This window comes from Corylus avellana, chromosome 2, assembly GCF_965113065.1.
Source record: "Corylus avellana chromosome 2, dhCorAvel1.hap1.2, whole genome shotgun sequence".
NCBI classification, from domain to species: domain Eukaryota; kingdom Viridiplantae; phylum Streptophyta; class Magnoliopsida; order Fagales; family Betulaceae; genus Corylus; species Corylus avellana.
The window spans coordinates 25,347,667-25,363,477 of NC_142491.1; the positions used below are offsets into that span (position 1 = coordinate 25,347,667).

Consider the following 15,811-nt stretch of genomic DNA (forward strand, 5'->3'; position numbering starts at 1 on the left):
TTATTGTGGATTTCTTGCTTATGTAAGGACCTCCTAGACAAAAATAAATTTTGGTAGAAAGTGGTACGGGTGTCTAAACTACAAGGCAATTGTTTGTTTTAATTTACTAACTTTTTGTGTTTTCCGTTTAGGCTAATAATTTATGAGATTTGTTTTAATTTTTTAATCTTGCAGAAACCTACAGATTATAAGTGTTTTTTAGTGGGCTGATAACGAAATGTGCAATTACAAAGAAAGAATGCGTGCTGAGACGAAACGACTACACGAAAAAGGAGATACAATGCGTGCTGAGATGGAGAATCAATCTGTCCAATTTCAATTGAAGTTAGAGTTTTACCAAACTAGAGTGAAATTGTACCAGTGTAGGGAGAAGATGTATCAGGCTTTACCTTAGGCTTTTTGATTATGATTATACTATTTTATGTTAGTGGTTACAATCAATATAGTGGTAATCAGCTGATGTTAAGATGAACTTATTCATCGTGTTGTAAGCCAACTAACAACCTGCAGGTTATTGCAACCACTTTTGTTTTGATAAGTTTTATAATGAGTAGTAGACTTGGTTCCCTGTCTATCATTTGCAATTTGTAAATATGATGGGAATTGACCATCATTAATAATGCTAACTATTTCATTCAACATTTTTGGAGAACCATTCACATTAAACAACAATTCACATAAGTTTACAATATTCACCAAACAACAACCAAACCAAAATGGTTACAATATTCACCACACCTAGTCAACCATTCACATTAAACAACAATTCACATAAGTTTACAATATTCACCAAACAACCTCACCAAAATGGTTACAATATTCACCATACCTAGTCAACCATTCACATTAAACAACAATTCACATAAGTTTACAATATTCACCAAACAACAACCAAACCAGAATGGTTACAATATTCACCATACCTAGTCAACCATTCACATTAAACAACCATTCACAAAAGTTTTTCGCCATGTGAGTAAGGGCCTAACATCCACATTATCAGTAGTAGTTAACAACCAAACCAAAATATTATAACTAAACAAAAAATTTTGATATGGTGTCTAACAGCCTAAACAAAAGTCCGACTTGAATGTCCATTAATTTTGCCATATAGGCCTTTTCTATTTATTCTTTGCTTCCATTCGTTGAATTCCCTTCTCCATGGTTAGAACAACCACTCTTCCAGATCTAAATAGCCTTCCCCTACCTGCCCTTGTCTTCAATCCTTTTGGGTAAAGCAGCCTGCACATGCAAGATCGTCATTAGGAAAGCAAAAAACGAACAAATTTTATTACTTGAACAAAGGTTACTAATACATACATCATCAGTAGTAGATGCTTGTCTCTTATTGGCACTTGAAAAAGTATCTCGTGCATGGTGCATTTGCTGATAAGAATTCCAATAACAATCAAAATCATAATAAAAATCATAATCAACATTCAACATCATGAAATTCATAGTAACTCATATAGCTGTACAAATTATAAATACAACAAGTAGATTGTCTCAATTACCTCTTGTGTAGGTATTGTTGATTGAGTAGGCTGTGATCCACTTACATATGGTTGGGAGGGAATATGCAAGATAGTGACAAGAGATGGTATAATATTATATTGGATTATAGTAAACTAATAAAGATGGTATAACATTTAAGGTGTTTACTTACATCACTAAAGCTCAACTCGGTTGCAATGCTTGTGGGTATACTTCTCCGCGATCGAGTTGTCTTCCTCCTAGGGCAAGTCCTAGTGTTATGGCCAGCCTCACTATACTTCGAACATCTCATAACTACCCCACCCTTTCTAATAGTGTTTGCATTCCTTGGCTCATCAGGCCCCCTTCTCCTCACCTTCTTAAGCCTGCCTAGGGCAGCTCTGTAGACAAGTGGTTCAATGGAATCTTGATTGGTCCTCAACCATTGGTCTTGACTTGGCATTGGGAAAATCATTGGGTCATAAGCCCTCTTGTACATTTCTACACTAAAGTATTCATGCAAGTAGTCTTCAAGTTTTGAGCCATTATACAATATAGCGGATATAGTATGTGGGCATAGAATGCCAGTCATGTCTCACTGCCTACACTCACAAGATTGATGTGGCAAATCAACCGTAAACTGTTTTATTCCTGCACACCACCCTCAAATAGTCCATCTTTAGCATAGGTTGAAATGCAATCAGCAGCCTTTCCACACTCGTCCAACTTCCCCAATATCTTAGGGCATCAGTGCCCGACATATGTCCTTATTACATTCCTCTTCATTTGGTACCGCCCCATTAGTTTCTTCCTAATCATCTCCAACATTGTTATAATAGTTTTGTCTCAGGCTTTAATAATATACGAATTAAAGAACTCACAGATGTGGTTCATGAGTAAGTCACACTTTGGGGCGGTGTCGAAAAAAGCCCTAGCCCACCCATGTGGGTCAACCTTCACCAAGTAAGCATGAGTAGGTTCACTCATCTTTTTCAACTCCTCCATTTCCCTTTGGAATTCATGCACTGTATACGCAGCAACTGCTCTCCATAACTTCTTCTTCTTCAATAGTAAACATTTGTGTCCTGCACTTATGAAGTTGGCGTATAAATGTCTTATGCATATGTGGTGGTCAGAATTTGGTACGACTGCCTTAAAGCTTGGAATCAACCCCTTCATACAAAATCAGAGAAGGAAATATGTTAATGTAATAAAAATATTTTTATGCAAAAATCAATTACCTTTTGTCTGTCAGATATGAATGTCCACCCATGCAAGCCATGCGGACCAAGGTCCACCACTAGAGTCTCCAGAAACCAGGACCAACTATCCTTACATTTAGCCTCAACAACAGCAATTGCAATGGGATAAATGTTGTCATTTGGATCTCTTCCAACAGCAGTCAAAAGTTGCCCTTTATAATATCCTTTTAAAAAACAGCCATCAACTCTTATAACAGGCCTACAAGCTGCCTTAAAACCATCCTTGCATGCTGCCAAAGACATATACAGTCTTTGAAAAGTTGGTGGTACCTCTAAACTTGGCCTCTCAACCTTTATAAACATACAACTCCCTCTATTTGTTTGTCTCATTGTTGCACAATAATCCCAAAGTCGATGGTATTGTTCTCTTAGCTTGCCTTCTATCTGTCTCTTAGCCTTCACCCTAGCAGTGTACAACTGTCTGTTAGTAACATCCACATTCCATTGATTTTTAACATCCTCACGAAGTGCTTTCAATGGATAGTTTGGCTGTGTCCTAAACTTGTGGATCATCCTATCTGCAATCCACCTAGATGTTACAATTGAAGATTTGTATTTTCTTGTACACTGGTGAGTAGGGTTCAATGACTTAATCATGAATGTCATCTTACCTGGTACCAATGAACCATAAACTCTCCATGGACAACCCTCACTCTTACTTCTACAAATTCCAATCACCCTATCCCCATCATTTTTAGTGAATTCTACATATTTACCTTTGAAGAGGTTGTATGTTCTCACAGCTTGTTTGAACTGATTCGCCGAAGTGAAGGACATACCAACATGCAATTTGGCTTCATCCATGTCAACATCATGAAATTCAGAAAAAGTAGGCACACACCTAGGCTTACTCACCGCCTCATTATTGTCATCATCGCTATTAGGGGGACTTACGAAGATATCACTTCTCCTCAACTTAGAGGATGATGTATCTTTTTCCTCATCATTTAACAAATGGTCACTAGTGCAGAGTTTATCAAACTCCACATCTCCAACATCTTCATCACCATTCCCCTCATCACCATCCCCCTCATCACCATCCATCTCATCACCGTGGGTGAATGTACCAGCCCCTAGTTGATCACCACCATCATCCCATGCATCATCATCATCGCCTATCAATGACTTCCAAAATGGGTAATTTATAATTCTCATCCTTTGGACATCATCATCACCATGTTCATCCTCATCTGCACCTACTTGTTCATCAGCATTATCATATGACACAATATACAAAACCACAATGGGATTCACAAGTTTACATCGTTGCAAGTACTCAATCATTCCGACGACACTATCATCAGACGTTATAAGCACCAACCCATCATCCAAGGATTTATCAGGCTGAAAATAGTAATTCATATGACCTTGTTGGTATCCAAATGGGTTAACTATTTTTTCTAGTTCAATAAATGAGAGCAGGCCTAGTTCATAGGGGTCATCAACTATCTCTATTTTTCTACCAAGATAGATGCACTTATACTTCCTATCAAACATACCCCCATAATGAACCCTAAAAAGGACTCTCTCAATTCCCATTCTGTAAATGTATTGTTGGACCCTACAGGAAAAATTTACAAACATTATTTTAAAAAAATAAAAAATAAATAAATGAATGGAACAAAACAGTATGATATAATATTAACTTCATAATTTATGATAAAGACAAAATAAAATAAAAAATAAAAAAAAACTCTCCAAAAAAACCAACACACTATCTGGGACTTATCATAAAGTCTCCAAAAGAAATAAACCAAAACAAGGCACTATCATGTACTTATCATTCAGACAAAACCACAAAAACAGTGCACTGTCATTCGGGACCACTTCAAATAGAGAAACAGATCAAGAAAGTCAAATACAATAAATAAGTAAAAGCAAAAACATGTGGACCACCAACAAGCATGAAAACGAAGACAAATGGTGGATATCATGGGACCACTTCAAGTCAAAATTAATTGAATAAATAAACCCTAAAACCACAAGTATATCCATCTGTACTTTATCGCACAAAAGGCCTATTAAAAGGTGGATAGTCCGACATGAACGGTTGCTTTTACTCCGACAAAATACTTTGCTCTTTTATTTTTTCATGAAAAAAAAAAGTTCAAAGTAAGCGATACTTACAAAAAAGTGCAGCGTCGTTCTAGGGTTTGGTCTCATGATTTGTTAGAATTCCGCCACATCAGCAACACCGTTCTAGGGTTTGATTTCAGTTCTAGAATATTCATGGTTCAGCGCCGTTCTAGGGTTTGCTTTCTGTTCTAGAAGATTCACGATGCAACGCCGTTCTAGGGTTGGGTTTAAACTTTTGGAAGATGTTTAGGTTAATGCACTTGAAATCGTGAAACAATTTGTTTTATTGAGGGACTCGGATGACTTTATTTCATTTTCCCAGGGTATTTCAGCATTTTAAGATGTGTTATAAGGTTATTAACGACACTTAACCAATTCAGATAAGGGCACATGCGTAATTTTACTATTGAAGATATTCTCAAATATGGGGACAAATAACTGAAGGGTGTAATCGTCTTTTCATAGTAAAAAGTAAGGGCAAAATGGGGAGAGAAATCCAAAAACGTGCACGTGATGCGCACGTGACACGTTGACCATCATGGTTAACGTCTTTGACTGACGAAATGGGGTCTTTGGTAATGAAATTGTAGTTTGATGGGAGTGTAATGTAAACTTGGTAGTTGATGGGGGGAAATGGTCATCTCATGGTAGTTCATTGGGGGGGGGGGGGGGGAAAGGATAATTTCCCCTTATTCTAGGGGTATTTACTTCCTTATGTATTTTAGGTCTATTAGGTTTACATTTCCTTAGTATACTAGGTCACTTGCCTATCACTCATAGCTTCTCTATAAATATAAATCAAGGTCTCTATAATACTTCATAATATAGTCTTACTACCATATAGTCCATTCTATGCTTCCGCTCTCTCTTTCTCTCTCTTCTTCAATAGATCTCTCCAATATATTTAACATGGTATAGAGTCTCTTTCTTTTGGCCTTCAACTTCCTTGACATTTTCCGGCGTTCTCTCTTTTCCAATAGTCCAAACACCGTCGTGCTCTCCGCCTACACCTTTAGACTCTTCCACTCCTTCATTGTAACGCAATCTAGAAAAGCAATCCCAGGATCAAGCTTGCGAGGCACAGATCTGTTGATCTGTGGAAGATCTGCTGCCAACAGCCTTGACACATTCCTCCATGCGCCGCCACCGTGAGTTTCTTTAGCCAAACAACCACCAAAAGTGGTGTTTCAACCCCAGATCAGTGGATCTGTGAAATATCAGCCAATTTCTGCATTGCATGCACCCACACGTGCCACCTGAAGCTGCTACCATGTTGCCCACGAACCCCTGCATTCTTCCAATCAACTTGGTTGTTGAGCTGTTCCATAGATTAGCTGCTAGCCATCACAAATCCATCAAGCACGCCGCCAACCGACCTTAGACACGCCGAAAGTGTATCCTGCCAGTGGGTGTGACGCACCAACGCGCGGCCGCCAGAGGAGCACGTGGAACACACACGCAGGACACTTCCTCTCTTTCCTGTAACCACATGTCACCTAGAGAGATCGACACGTCAACCCTAGTCCTATGCCATCACCTCTGCCACGTCAGCTTATCTGCTACGTCATCATCTTGTTATGCTTGACTTTGACCTTTCTATTTGACTAATGACTTTGACTTCTCCTAGAGTTGACCGTTGACCATTGACTTTGACCACTCTCAGAGTTGACCAAGTGTTTCCTACTCAATTTTTCGTCCTGGTTTCATATTTGTGGTTCTTTTTTTTTTTTTTTTTTTTTTTTTGGCTTTTGGCATCTCTATATGGCACAATGAAATTCTTTACAAGTTAAGAGATTTTGTTTTATCAGTTCATGCATTGTTCAGTTCGGTTCCAAAGCCTTTTTTCGACACAGTTCAACCCAGTTCAATCTTCTTGCAGTGGGCACTCTTGGGTCAGACCAATCTTTCATCTGGTCCATAGGTTCGAGCCAAACAAGGCCATTTCAACCAGCCCACTTATGCCTTGCCAAACCGGTCACTGCCGCCTCTCCAAGCCATCGATCCATTACTAGTATGAATTTTTGGGTCAGACCGATCCTTTCAACAGTCCATGGGTTTTCAAGCATGATTGGCCCCTTCAATCAACCATACTCAGCTCAGCCGACCAGGCAAGATGGTTTTAGGGTTTCCAGCCAAATCAGCCAACCAGGCGAGATGGTTCAAGGGTTTAGAGCCATAGTAGCTCTTTCAACTGGCCCTGTTCTCTCCGCTCAGTCGACCAAGCGAGCTAGTCCATTACTAGTATATGGTTTTCGAGTCAAACTGCCACCAAGTGAATCAGGCTCAAGTCCAAATGCATGACTTAATTCAGTTAAGGCCCATTACAGCGGCCCAATCCACTATTCCAACAACTTTTATGGCGTCACTCCGACATATTATTCTAGGGTTATTTACTTCCTTATGTATTTTAGGTCTATTAGGTTTACATTTCCTTAGTCTACTAGGTCACTTGCCTATCACTCATAGCTTCTCTATAAATAGAGGTCTCTATAATACTTCATAATACAGTTGTACTACAATGTAGTACATTATATGCTTCCGCGCTCTCTTTCTTCTTCAATATATCTCTCCAATATATTTAATAAGTGACACACATAATAAGTATTTATATAGTCCGCCACGTTAGTTAATAATTGTCATATAGACTTATGAAGCAATAAATGCCACCTAATTTAGAATAAAAATTAGAGCTTGCAATTTTTGATATGACTCGCGAACTCAACATGAATCCAACACGAAATTAAAATGTTAGGGTTGAGAAGTCTAATCCATTTAATTAAATGAGTCAGCTTCTGACTGACCTATATAGTCTTATACCCATACATAGATACAACTTGACACGATATAATGGTTGGCAATTTTTACATGACCTACGAACTCAATACAAAATTAGAGGGCTTTGATTGAAGGATTTGACCCGTTTAATAAAATGAGTCGAGTTAGAATTGACATATATAGTCTTATATTCATGCTTTGACACAACCTTAACCCGACACGCGAACATGAATTGCCTCTCCTAATAAAAACTATAAAACATCAAATTCTTGTAAACCAAAAATTAATATAGATAAAGAAACAGAAACAAAGGGTGGGTTCCAGTTGGCAGAAAAACAAGGATACCTGGCCCCATTGGTGTCACACAAGCATACTTTTTAATATAGTTTTGTTATAAATTTACATGGTAATTCACATTTTAACAAATATTATACAGATTATATTTTAGTGACAGACATAATAAACCGCCACGTTAATTAATAATTGTCATATAGACTTTTATATAGCAGTTTATATTTTAATGACTAATTTCTAACATGATAAATCCCACATAATTTATAACAAAAACTATATAATACCTCAAATTCCCCTCGCTATTTGCATTCTTTCTCATTTTTCCTCTCCACAATTTACAGAGAGAGTGCATAGTAATACACAATCTTCCTGATTTATACCTTCATTTCATTGGCTTCTTTAGAGTCCCTACCTCCAAAGCTGACCAACTTTCATCTAATCTCTCTCCCGAAAGCATTAATTTATTCATTCTTTCCTTCCCAAGAAAACCAACTCAAATTCCTCCATCAAAGTAAAATGTGCTTCTGTTGGCAATGGCCTATTCATCCAGACCCCACAAAAACGAAAGGTAGGCTTCTTTTGAAGTTGTGGGTTATTTGGTTGAAGAGCTTCGTGATATATGAATCAACCTGTTAGTAAAGTTTCCGGTTCGGTGAACTCAAGGGCAAGTTCGTAATTCTTCTGGTGCTACTTCTTCTTCGATTTGCAAGACAAAAAGAGGTTAAAAGAATAATACGCAGGGGATGTTTCCAACGAATCCTCCTCTAATGGTAAAGTTAGTCTTCTCTTTGGTGTGATTGTAGAATAGGGGAAAATGTTGCGTACCTCTCTTCTTTTATGTGTGGAATTATTTATAGATTAGGTTGTCTGATGTCAACTATGGCAACCGAGTGGACAATCCGGGATTTGGGAGTAACCGACGGAGGAGTTAATGATCCAACCTTCTGGTTGTTACGAGCTAAGAGTAATGCCCCAATAGTTTAATATGGATCCATGAATTCCATGTAACAGCCTCGAGTGTTAATGTGCATCCCGTGAGTGGGGCTTGTAACGGTTCCAATGATTGTTGCGCATCCCATAAATGGCGTCCCACGTTTTGTGAGTAATAAGTGTGTTACTTCCGACCATATTAGCTCGGTTATGTCCACAAGCTTGGTAGGAGACTTGTCCTGAGCTACCACTCTGTACTTCTCATATGTTGTACTCGTGAGCTATGATCTCCAGAGCTATATTTGATATTGCATACCCGAGGCAAGGTGAGTCGTTGATCAAATTGAACCCCTGAACATTTTGGGCTTCCGGCGGTATCTGTGACCATATCTTTGGTTCTTCGTGACTTGGGCCCATGGGTTCGGGTCTCATAAAATGTGTGTAACACAACCTATAAAACCTTTTGTAAAGACCTCGAGGATGCCAACGCCTTTATCGGGTCTTTGATTTTTGTTGAGGAGCTTGTTTTGAAGATTAAAAGTTTGCTGTGGAAAAAGAAAGGGATGTTGGAAATAATTTTGGATGGTGTACAAAATTCTTATTGAAATAAAATAATACAAATCTGAAAATTAACAATAAAATATATAAATTACAACAGATGTTGGAATATTTTATATTTTCTAAATTAGGTTTATTAATATTTTTCTTTAATATGTTATTTCTCTTTATGTTAGCATATTTTTATTTTCTAGTATTATCTTTCTTTGTAAGGTTTATTCTCTTCCTTAATTCGTTTAGGTCTACTTTAAGGTTTCTTGATCACTACTCATTGTCTCTCTATAAATAGAGAGTTATGTAATATTATTTGACACAGTGAATATCTAAAATGTAGCCTATACGTCTCTCTTTACTTCCGCTCTCTTTTCTTTCTCTTTCTTACTATAGTGTGTGTGTATATATATATATATATATATATATATATATATATATATATATAAGATGAAAAGTGGAGTATCAAAATCTCTCACAATGCTATAGAATCATGCAAGAGCGTTGCCCATAAAGGTTGATTTGTGCCTCCTGAAGAATATAACTTGGTGCGATCAGATCTATTGATACGCAACATCCTGGGATTAAACTATGGCATCTACCTTTGTTAATGACGTACTTCCAATAATAAAGACTAATAGAACAACCATTTGATCTTCTTGATAAAAAAATCACATAGAGAAACACAAAGAATAAAAGACACTAGGTGAATCTTCAACTAGTTCATGTGGTTGATTTATTGGGATATGATAGAAATCTATGCACTAGTTTTTATGGGAAAAATATAATACCTTTCTATATGAAAAAAGTATAACTTATTTATAGTGATATTCTTTGTTAGAAAGAGATCACATAATCTTTGTTAAAAACTTGAGAAACTTTTAACACCAAACGGTCATAACATTAAAGGTTAAAACCATCAAGTTGACCAATGAAAATAAATCTTAGAAAACCATTCGGTCATAAAAAATTGTTAAATGACCAACGGTCATGACTCATAACTGATATTTTTTCAAAATCTCATGTCTTAATAATAGCCATTAATGCTTAGAAAATAATAATAGTTGTTAATGATTATAAAAATATCAATGCATGTTAATGACTAAATGGTCAAAGCAAGATTTAATGATTTGTAAACAATTTTAATGACCAAATGGTTAGAAACCAAAATGGTTAAAGCTGATTTTTATTTCTTCCCATAAAAACTCATGAAGATAATATCAAATGATAAAACATTTTCAAATGACTAAAATATGAATGTTTGTAACAAATATTACAACAATCTCCCACATGTTACAAACATTAGAATAAAAGGAACTCGAAGATTTTAACCACACCTAGGATAAATAAGTTACGAACTTAATGAATCGAGGTAGAGTTAAATTCTTTTAACCAAATTCACAAGTTGACCAAACCTATCACCCACATAACTTTCTTCCAAAAAAAAAAAAAAAAAATTAGGTTCTATAGTGGGTTGGCACCTTATATAGGCCATGCGCCACTGGGTTTCATGAGTACTCTAGAGACTTGCCAAAGTGATGTAGACCAGAAAGCTAAGGATTCCACAAAGAAGAGCGATGATGTAGGAGGAAATTCGCATTTGATGAGCTCTACTAAAAAGGCCATATCTAGAATTTCTGACCTCGGATTAAAGCAAGCCTTGTGGCTTTAGAAAACTAACTCAAAGACCTACAAATTTATGTTTCACGAGAGTTTGCTAATCCCAATGTTTACTAGGTCAAAAGAGCCTCCATTTGTAAGCCGTCCGAACGGACCTCTTCTGGAAGTCACCATAGTAAAACCCGAGATGTCCGTTCACAAGCCGTCCGGATGGCCCTATGTTATTTTTCAGTTTTTACTTGTTTTACATACTTTAATTTCAGTTATTTGGGTGACCGTCTGAACGGCGGTATGTCCCTCTTGGACGGGCATCGTAGAATTTCAAATCCATCTCTATTTCGTTTTAATTTTAGGGTTAGGGTTTGGGGGCCAATAAATACATGTTTTATAGACCCTGGAATGGAGATTTGATTCATATGTGAGTTTTGTTCAAAAAAAATCTCAGAGTTGAGTTTCTTTAGAATTTTCCTTCAAACCCTAGAGACTATCTAGCGTTTAAAGAAGATTTCTTAGATCTTTTGATCGTATCGAGATCTAGAAATACATATCTGTTCTTTATTGTTGTTCTCCCTTGCTGCCCACTAAGTCACAATGCATCCAGTGGTATCAAAGTCCAAGTTACTTTTCATGAATGAGGAGGGGCAACCATTGTGCAGACATGAACAAAGTGCACGTGCGCACGGAGGCAGCACGTAAGGAGCAACCGGCAATTCGTTTGCGGCACATGGGTAATGGTCCAAACGGTCGTTGTCGCCAACCAAGACCGCGATATGTGGAGGCAGAAGGCAAATTTATCGTTGAGAATGAACCTGTCAATCCTTTTGTGAGGTGTAGAGTGCGGATGAAATGTACTATGTCACAAGCTCAAGCTATTCCCTGGGAAGCAGGCATCAAGCTCGATATCCCGGAATTCCAAGCAACCCGAAGAGTTCCTTGATTGGGTGGTTACTATTGAAATGGTTCTAGACTTCAAGGGTGTGCCCGATGAACGACGAGCCTCTTTGGTGGTAAACACATTTCGGAGAAGAGTTGCTGCGTGATAGCAACAACTGAAGCAAACTAAGGTGTGGCAAGGCAAGTTGAAGATCAATAATTGGGAGAAACTATTGAAATACATGTGAGTCGCTTTCTTACCCAATAGTTATAACATTGGCCGAAAATGACAAAATTGGAGACAAGGGTCTATAGCTGTGGTAGAGAAAATAGAAAAGTCCTACAAAAAGAAGGTGTCTAGGGAGGTGACGAAGGTCAAGTATCAATCGGTGCCTCGATAACTTGGAGGTACTTGCCGACAATTTCAGACTACATGCACCATGGGATGCAAGGTGGCCAAGCTTGTCATCGATTGAAAAAGTTGTGAGAATGTAGTCTCGGAGGAAACGATTTGAAAATTGGGGCTTCAAACCAAGAGACATCCTACTCCCTACTGGGTAGAATGGCTCACAAGAGGAAACGAGGTAAATATTTCTAAATGTTGTCTTATGTCTTTTTCCATTGGAGCTAAATATTGAGATGATGTGTGGTGTGACGTGGTCGCCATGGATATCTGTCACCTATTGTTGGGAAAGCCGTGCCAACATGAGAAGACTATTGTTCATGATGAAACAAAGAACACGTACAGCTTCATGGTTGACAAGGTCAAGTTCACTTTGCTACCTAACTAAGATGTGGGGCCAAAACCTTCATAAGGGGATGGTCAACCACTAGTAGAAAGGGAAAAGCTGACTAACACGAAAGGGGGCATCAAGTGGGTACTACTAGAAGTGGGTGAGGATGACATGGTTTCTTGTGGTGAGGTGATGTCTCAACGGGAGGAGGTATGACTATATGATGGGGGCCTGCAGTGCGACACCTTAGCCATTATTCACAAACCCCAACCCCACCTACCAAATCCGTATTATGTGGAGGAGGAAGATGAGTGGGTTGACGAGGAATTCCAAGAAGATGGATTCATTGATGAAGAGTTCGAGCAACAAGAAGATGTTGAAGAGCCTTCACAAGGGTTCGCGAATTGGGATCCCCCAGCAACATGTGATCCCGACGAGGAGGATGAAGATCCTAAGGAAAGACCATTGCCATTCGACCAAGAGGGAGAGTACGCAGCAGATTGGTTTACTACCATGCTTGGAGGCATCTACCCCAAAAAAGATGACCCATTGGAAGAGGAAGGACCCGCAGATGGTATTGCAAATTCTAATGCGGTTTTCAAACCTCATAAGGTTGATGAAGACTTTTGTTGTGCCAAATACCCACCTAAATTAATAGACAAATACTTGGTACGTTTTATTCACAAGTGCACAAGTTCGAACGATAGTATAGTAGGCAAATACGAGATCATTCCCACGAGAATTGGTAAATTATGTTTAGTAGTAATTTCCTATTTAATTAACAGATAAAATTCAATTGTCATGATTGAATTAAGATAAAGAAATAAAGTAAAAGATAAACTAAAACTAAAAAGGATTAGGGTTTTGATATCCACCACTAATCAGACTAATTAAGATAACAATATGCCAATGCGCGAATTATACCGGTATATTTAATGTTTGCCAACCTAAGGGCATGGGTGTATTCTCCTTATGTTATAGATTTCCCTAAGCAACGAATTAGGTATGGGTGTATACTCTAATTCTTTTCTTTCTTAAAGGATTTAGCATGTGTGTATACTAAGTTGTTCTTTACGAAAGCATAAATCTATGGAAATCGACAAACACACGAAACCTAGGGCATGGGTGTATACTCCTAGGTTTCCATGTTGATTAACCCAAGAACTTGGCGTGAGATTCTTTTGTTACTCTTATTAAACCCAGGACTTGGTCATCCAAATTGATTTAATTAACTAATTCGTACCACCTGCATATGTTGATCAGGCAAACACATATGAGGAATTCAAGATACAGGAATTAATCAAGTTAAATACACCAAAATATAATTGTAGCAAAGGAGCCACTATTGAAATCATAAATAGACATGATTAGGGCTTTAATCTAGCCCTAATTAAAATATAAACTACATAACAAAATAAAAGGTGGAAGAGAAGAAAAACCCAAACATCTCTTGATCTAGCCTTCAGTTCCTTTCCAGAGATTGTGCATCTTTTTCCACACTTATTCCTAGAAGCTAAGAGGTCTATTTATAGGCTTAAAGGAATCCTAGAGTCCCAAGTAAACCTAGAAACCCTAATACAATTGTAGGTTTAAGTCCTTGTACAACAAGGACAAGAAAAACCTTAATTTGGAAGGAAAGGGAGAGTCTGGCCGCCTTTGATGTGTCTCCAGCGCACTGGTGTGCTCGATCGCAACCCGTGTGCACTCGATTGCACGTCTGCAATCGAGACTCTTCTGGTGTGCGCACAATCGCACATGGCTGCACTCACTGCTTGTCTTCTTTGGTAGTGGGCTCGAGCGTAGGTTCCATGCAATCGATCGCACTGCCACAAACTCCAACTTTTCCCAAATTCTCTCTTTGAGCCCAAATCTTCTAGATTTACTTCATTTTCTTCTAAAAGCCTACAAAAGCATGGAAAACACATAAAGGAACTAAAATAGCATAAATTAACCATAATAAAGAATTAACACACATAAGTTTAAGGGCTAAAATATGAATATTTTGGTACTTAACAACCTTCCAAGTGGAATGCCTAATTTTAATGATGATGGAGTATGTTATGTTGATTTCCTTGGTATAGGCAATATTTTGTCAAATTCACATAACAATGATTGTGATGAGTTTTATGTGGATGAGGAGAATTACATGTTCACAAGGGAGACAACAACTAACCAATTCTTGAGTATTTTTCATGGCATGTGGAAGGGAAAAGGTATGCGGGAAGCGCAGCAAGCCTGACGTATTACAAGGTGGCTTGTGGGGCGTTCAAAAGAATCATCATAATCTACCAGTGATTAAGATTGTGACGTTTGTTGTGGGGTGTTGCATTGTCTTGATCTTGAGGAAGGGAGAATGGAACGAGTTGCCAGGGCACCTGAAGGACCGGGGAAAGAACTATCCGAATTCGAGGACGAATTCTTTCCAACAAAGGGAGAATGATGTAGGGGGGAACAGGTGGAACCTACCCTCTATAGACTTCAATAATGAGGGTGTGAATTCGAGGACGAATTCTCTCCAACCTGGGGAAGATGATGCAAACCAGAAAGCTAAGGATTCCACAAAGAAGAGCCATGATGTAGGAGGAAATTCGCATCTGATGAGCTATACTAAAAAGGCCATATCTAGAGTTTTTGACCTTTGATTGAAGCAAACTTTGCGGCGTTGGAAAGCTAACTTAAAGATCTACAAAGTTATAGTTCATAAGAGTTTGCTAATTCCGATGTTTACTTGGTCAAAAGAGCCTCCGTTTGCAGGCCGTTTGAAAGATGTCTGAACGGGCTCTTCCGAAAGTCGCCATAGTAAAACCCGAGACGTCTGTTTGCATTCGATTCACAAGCCCTTCGGACGGCCCTATGTTATGTTTCAGTTTTTACTTGTTTTATGTTCTTTAATTTCAATTATTTAGGTGATTGTCTGAATGGGGGTATGTCCCGTCAGGACAGGCATGGTAGAATTTTAATTCCGACTCTATTTCCTATTAATTTAGGTTTAGGGTTTGGGGGCCTATAAATACATGTTTTATAGACCCTAGAATAGAGATTTGGTTTATATGCCAATTTTGTTCAATAAGAAGTCTTAGAGTTGAGTTTCTTCATGAGTTTCCTGATTGCTCTAGATATCTACCCAACACACTCCTAATGGATACCACCTATAGGGGATAGCACATCCACACTCATATAGGTGGTATCCATCATGAGTGTGTGGAAGGAACACCCCATCCCAAC

At 38.2% G+C, this 15,811-nt stretch overlaps 1 pseudogene; it reads right to left on the minus strand.

Moving 5' to 3' along the window:
• Positions 1-1,766: 1,766 nt before the first annotated feature.
• Positions 1,767-2,978, minus strand: LOC148587556 (uncharacterized; annotated as a pseudogene).
• Between the last annotated feature and the right edge of the window lie 12,833 nt (positions 2,979-15,811).